Source organism: Salvelinus sp. IW2-2015, unplaced genomic scaffold (genome assembly GCF_002910315.2).
Source record: "Salvelinus sp. IW2-2015 unplaced genomic scaffold, ASM291031v2 Un_scaffold2910, whole genome shotgun sequence".
NCBI lineage: Eukaryota > Metazoa > Chordata > Actinopteri > Salmoniformes > Salmonidae > Salvelinus > Salvelinus sp. IW2-2015.
In genome coordinates, this window is record NW_019944208.1 from 66,990 (window position 1) to 74,002 (window position 7,013).

The window sequence follows — 7,013 nt, forward strand, 5'->3', positions numbered from 1 at the left end:
CCCCACACACACACCCCCGCACACACACATGCACACAGTCATCTATGTTGAGGGTGATCGATAGTTACATTAATGAAGTTTTATGTAAAGTTTTTCTGACATACATGACACACACACACACACACACACACACACACACACACACACACACACACACACACACACACACACACACACACACACACACAACACACACACACACACACACACACACACACACACACACACACGCAAACGCATTCTTGCACATGTTATTAATTGGCTGCAGTGAGGCTGATGCAATCCTTTTGTTGTGTGAAGGCTGAGGGGATGTCTAGGGGCTTGATTCATTTGTACTGTCATACCGTGGGAGAGGGAGGGGTGGGGGGTCCCCTCCACTAGGGTTGAAGGGTGGGAATGGCACTTATACCCAGGCTTCACTCCTCTACCTTCAACACGCAAGCAGAAAACTATCCATTGTTACCATAAGTAGGTTATACCTATCCAGATGAGTGATCCCTACCGTAGATTTCCCACAAAATTAACACATTCCATTTGCAATTCTAATATGTTCCGTGGCATGTGCAATTAAATGCGTTTATAAACATGCATTAGCATTTATAATGGCTTATCCATAAAAGTTATCATAAAGTGTTGCAGATGACTGAACACTTTGATTAAGCGGAGACAGTTCAGAAGGGAAACCTGAGTACCCCTCTACAGGCACACATCAGCTGAGATGAGACCAGCTAGAGGCTACTAACAATCACGCCAACCTTATAGGAACTTTATCCCGCTATCGCTTGCTGCTATTGGTACTAATAAAGCTACTACTACTGCTACAGCTTAAACGACTGCTACTGCTGCTACGCAACTGCTACTGTCTCTACTACTAACGGCTACTGCTACTACTACTACTGCTACTGCAATTACTACTACTACTACTACCTAAAAAACTACTGCTACTGCTACTACTACTGCTACTGCTACTGCCTTACTACTACTAATACTACTGCTTCTACTACTACTGCTAAAATTAATACTACTGCTGCTGCTACTGCTAAAACTACTGCTACTAATACTACTGCTTCTAATACAATACTACTGCCACTTACTACTACTATCTCACTGCTACTGCTAAAACTACTGCTACTAAATACTACTGCTTCTAATACTAATACTACTGCCACTACTACACTACTGCTACTGATAATGCTAAAACTACCGACTTACTGCTACTACTACTACTACTACTGCTACTACTACTACTGCTACTACTACTACTGCTACTACTACTACTGCTACTGCTAACACTACTGCTACTGCATACTACTATGCTACTGCTACTGCTACTACGATACTATCTACTACAACTATTACTACTACTACTACTAAACTACAACACCGCTACTGCTAGAAACTTACTGCTACTACTACTACTACTCAACTAACTTACTTACTACTCCTGCTACTATGTGCTGCTTCTTGCTCCCACCACCACTCCAGTTGGGTTCTGTGTTCCTGCCGGGGGGATCAGTATAGCTTACCACACTCATGCCTCAAGGGCTATTTTTTTTATTGATGCTTCCTTGGGCTGTGAGCTACCATGAAGGAGCAGAGCCTACTGTATATCCAAGACTTGCATTATCACAGCTTAATAAATGGTGAAACATACTTTTACATGGTGTTTTCTTTCCAAACTAAAGTTACAGAAAATCGCACTTGATTCAAAGTGTGCAGGCCTGGTTTAAAACGAAGGCTAGCATTTGGCACATTCATGTACATATTCCAGTGCACATCTAAGTCCCGTTATGATGAAGTGGAGTGGGCCCAACTTAATGAATAGTTCCCATGAAATTCAAGTGTCTTCTATTCAGTGTCACTTGTCATTTTCTTCAGTATCCATGTTCAAAGTACAAAATCCATTCAAATGTGATTTGTCACACTCGCCAAATACAACGGGTGTGGACTTTACTGAGAAAATCCTTGTGCGAGCCCTTCCCAACGATGCAGAGTTCAAAAATAAGAAATAGTAAGAGAAATACACAAGAATGGAGCTATATGCAGATAACAAAAAGTACAGTAAAGAACAGTGTAGCAGCAGCAAATGATAAGGGTAAAAGTGTGTGTTGTGTTGTGTCGTATGTTTGTGTGTGTGTGTGTGTGTGTGTGTGTGTGTGTGTGTGTGTGTGTGTGTTGTGTGTGGTGTGTGTGTTGTGTGTGTGTGTGTGTGTGTGTTGTGTGTGTTGTGTGCGTGCGTGCGTGCGTGCGTGCGTGCGTGCGCTGCGTCGTGCGTGCGTGCGTGCGTGCGTGCGTGCGTGCGTGCGTCGTGCGTGCGTGCGTGCGTGCCGTGCGTTGCGTGCCGTGCCGTGCCGTGCGTGCGTGCGTGCGTGCGTGCGTTGCGTGCGTGCGTGCGTGCGTGCCGTGCGTGCGTGGCGTGCTGTATGCAGTGTATGTGAATGAGTTTGTGTGATTCATTGTGTATGTGAGTGTGTGTGTGAGTGCGCTGGTGTGTCGTGTGCGTGTTTGGTGTGTGTGCGTGCTGCGTCGCTTGCGTGCGTGCGTGCGTGTGTGTGAGGGTGTGGTGTGTGTGTTGCAGTGTATGTGAATGAGTTTTGTGTGAGTGTCATATGTATAGAAGCTGTCCTCTGAGCCTGTTCGTCCGAGAGCCAATGTTCTGCTACTGTTTGCCGGACGTCTTTGGCAAATTTTGTAGCACTTTGTGGTCGAGGGCGGTGCATTTGCCATACCAAGCGTTGATGCAGCCATTCAAGATGCTCTCGATGGTGCAGCTGTAGAACTTTTTGAGGAAGTTTCAACACGCGCAAGACGTGATGTCACCAACTTTAACTCAATATCACGGTCCATCTCTAGGAAATGAAAAGGCTTGACGAGACCAGTGTGTGGATAATTATGGTATAAGGAAATACTGTTGATCTATTGTATGCACACACTATATGAAACGTGAGGATCAGTCTGTTATGTTGGTGGTGGTTCGATTTAAGGTGTTGTAACATCAGGGTCGTGCTATGAAAAGGAATAAAGTTGTACTTGAACTCTGGAGGAAGCGGGGTCAAGTTAAAAAAGATGAGCACGTCAGTTTTCATCAGATGCGTTCTGGGTAGATGATCCCAGCTCAGGTGTACGGTGTCCATAGTAGGACTGCCTCAGTCTCAGAACTCAGTCAGGTGGGTTAGTTAGAGCTGTGGCTCTGTAGATGTATCTTCTGTGATGGAAGCTGTGTATAAAGCTATACCTTCTCATAGCTATAGATATCCCATCAAGCAAAATCTAGTTGTAAACTGGTTTTCTAATTGAGAARGCATCATTTACCATATTATCTGTTGGTTGCTTTCTGTTYGGATTACCACCAGATAAAGGCRTATTTTTCTGGTTGCTAAAAAGACATGAACAAAACCTRACCACGACGTCTTACAAAAGATGAGCCCTTATCCTCACCAGTGTCATCCTATTAAGGACACCATGTTCAGCCTCTCGGCGTCGTTATTCATGAGCCACCTTTTTCAAATGCCCTGCATTGAGATGCTAATGTCCAAATGGTACATGTTATGCTGTGCATAGGGTGACCCAGGGAGGGGTGCAGGGGGTTTGTGGGGAGACTGCTCAGAGGAAGAACTATATAATAGCAGGCTTATATACCCAGTGGTGTTCAGTCCAATGTCATATTAATAATAAGGGCACAAAACGTAAAAMGATTCAAAACGTTTTACATCGGAAAAGTCCTGGTAGTCCCTTTTTGTTTCGGTCTGTTTTCTTCTTCTGATGCCTAATGAACAGGACCCTGAGCCAGGGGCAGCACCAGGACCAGGCAGAGTGCCATAGTGGGGCAACAGCCCTCATCCGGACCCAGTTGCCTGCTTGTCACATGGCCTGTTAATGGGAGAGACCAGGGAACTTATGCAGGGCGGCCTCAGCTATGACGTGCGTTCTGCCTTGGGTCCAATTAGTGTGTACGTAAGTTCAGCAAGTGTGTGTGTGTGTGTGTGTGTGTGTGTGTGTGTGTGTGTGTGTGTGTGGTGTGTGGTGGTGATCAACCCCCTGTTATTGAGGCCCATCCTAGCAGCTGATTTTGAGCTCAGAATGTTTGACTCTCCCCAGCTCCACATGCCTTTGGGGGGACTGCATAGTGTAACCCTTTCCTCCCAACACCTCAGAGTGGACACTGTTACAACAGGTCAACATATGGCCAGAGCTGGCTTCTATTCATTATGCATAATACTGGCAAAACATTTGCAATGGAAAATGAATATGTGACCTCATTGGACATGTTTTCTCCCTACTGAACATGACCCTAAGGAGGAGGTTACCTGTTTGGTCAACTTCGGAAACATTGTTTAACACCGCAGAACATTTTTACTTTTTGTGTTATTTGTGTGTATAAGATGGCCCGACCAAGAAGATAGACAAAAGTGGTCCGATCGACTTGCTTTTTATTTACTAAATACTCTTACTTTTTAACTCTGCATTGTTGGAAAGGTCTCGTGATAAGCATTTCCACAGTAAGGTCTATACCTGTGTATTTGGCGGCGGGTGACAAAAACATTGATTTGATTGGTAGTTACAAAGTTGAATACACTCAGAGTTTATTAAAGAAGAAATAACTATTAAAAAAACCATTGGTGTGTTTTTCAGTAACTTTTAGGAATTTCTCTCATGTGCTTTCCCCACCTGTGATCCAACAGACATGTTATTAGTGTGTTAGTAAGGGTGAGGACGTGTGCGTTCGGTTTACCGGAATCTCACACCCACTGGTTGTTTAGTATTTGTCGCTTCCTTCCTCCTCTCTCCCTCTTCTCCTTCCCCCCCTCGCTCCTCTCTTCCCTCCTCCTCTTTCCTCTCCTCTTCCTGCTTTCCTCCCTCCTTCCTCCTCCCTCCTTCCTCCCCTCCCTCCTCCCTCCTTCCTCCCCTCTTCCTGCCGTTCCGTCCCTCTCCCTCCCCTCCTGCTCCTCCCCTCCTCCCTCCTTCCTCCATCCTCCCTGCTTTCCTCCCTCCTCCCTCCTTCCTCCCATCCTGCGCCTCTTGCCTCCCCTGCCTCCGCTCCTTCTCCCATCGCTCGGCTCTTCCTGCCCTCCTCCTCTTCCTCCTTTCCTCCGCCATTCCTCCGTCCCCCATCATCTAATGGTAGTAGCTGGTGTGTGCCACGGCAAGCCCGGCCAATTCCCACACTCCACCGCTCCTTGCTGTCGGTCCAGATTCGCAGATCCAGACTGTGTTGTCCCAAATGATACCCTTTTACCTAATATAGTGCAGTACCCGTTGACCAGAGCTCTTATGGGCGCTGTAATCGCTCTAGCATAGGGAAGTAGTTGCCCATTTGGGATCACCCCGGATCTGCATTCATTTTCAGCCACCTGATTGCCAGGCGCCTCGTTGCTACCACCAACCGCGGTACGCCACCACCTCCACTCCTCGGCCGGGTCGGCCACCGTCTCCGGAGCCAACTGTTTACATGGTGTGCGTGTTCATCTAGGCCAGTTTTCGCACCAATTGGTCAGAGTTTAGCGGCAATGGGTCTGTGCGCGGGATGGGGGGGGAAGGAGGAGAAGGGGATGGGGATGGGGGATGAGGAGGAAGAAGGGATGGAGGGATGAGGAGGAGAAGGGATGGGGGGATGCAGGAGGAGAAGGGATGAGGGGATGGTGGTGCGTTGCAGGGGCTCTCTCCTAATATAGGATGAGAAAACTCCCCCACGAGAAGAAGCTGGGGCCTCCGATCTGTGCGCTGTGTGTGTGTGTGTGTTGTCTGCAATCTGACCAGAACCTCAATCAGTGGTGTGTGTGTCATTGTGGGGTGCAGTTGGAAATATGTAGCCCATAAGACAGGCGACACACTCCCTTACAAATGTTCTCACCCCACCACCCCGCACCCCTCATCAACCCCTACTCGCCCCCCCCGCACGGCGCACACCCACTCACCGCTCTCCCCCCCCCCCCCCACTACCCGCCCCGACCCCTACGCGCCCACCCCCCCACCACCCGCCCCCCCACACCCGCCCCCCACCACCCCCCCGCCCGCCCCACCCCCAGACCCCCGCCCCCGCCCGCCCGCCCTACACCCCTCCACCACCAAGACCCCCCCCCTCCCCCCCCACCCACCCCCCCAACCCCCAGACCTCCCCCCACCCTTCTCGCCACCTACCCCACCCCCACCACCCCCCACCACCCCTTCTCCCTACCTCCCACCCCCGTGTCCCTGCCCCTACCACCGCCCCGTCAGGCATGACATCCCGTCCACCTCCGCGCCGCCGTTCCACCCCATCCCCGACACCCTCCCCCCCGCCCCCGCCTTTCCTATACCACCCGCCGACCTCACCCTCCCCCCTCCACACCTTCTCACCCCCCGCCCACCCCCTACTCCATCACTCCCTACCCCGCACTGACACATGTTCGTCCCACATATCTGTCCACCAAAATCTCCTGCTGTTGGCTCTCTTCCTCTCTGCGCTTGTCTCACACACGTGCATCGGTCCACCGCACACACACACGCCACAACACGCACAAACACCGCACAAGCCATCGACGCACAAGCACCACACACACACACACACACACACACACACAACACCACCACACACACACACACACACACACACACACACACACACACACACACCAACAACACACACACACATCTTACTCATACCTACTTACCTGATTTTTACCATTGCCATTTTCTGTTTTGGACTTGGACCTGCCAGCCCTATATTGCCCGGGCAAGGTATTGTTAGCATAGTGTGTTAGTGAGGCTGATGACCTGTTTATTTTGTTTCAAAAACAGTGACCTTTTAAGAATGTCTGGCCGTGGATATCATTAAAAGGAAGGGCGCGGTCCTATGGTATGTGTCTGTGTGTGAGTGTGAAAATTCATCTTACAAACTATTCAACAGGAAAAGGGCCTGCACCCTCCACCACACCATCCAGCGCCCTTCGCCTCACCCTCCGACCTCAGGGGAATGGACGTGGACCGGGGATGTTCAGTTCCCCAGTGGCCATATCAGAGTTCCCCAGTAGGAG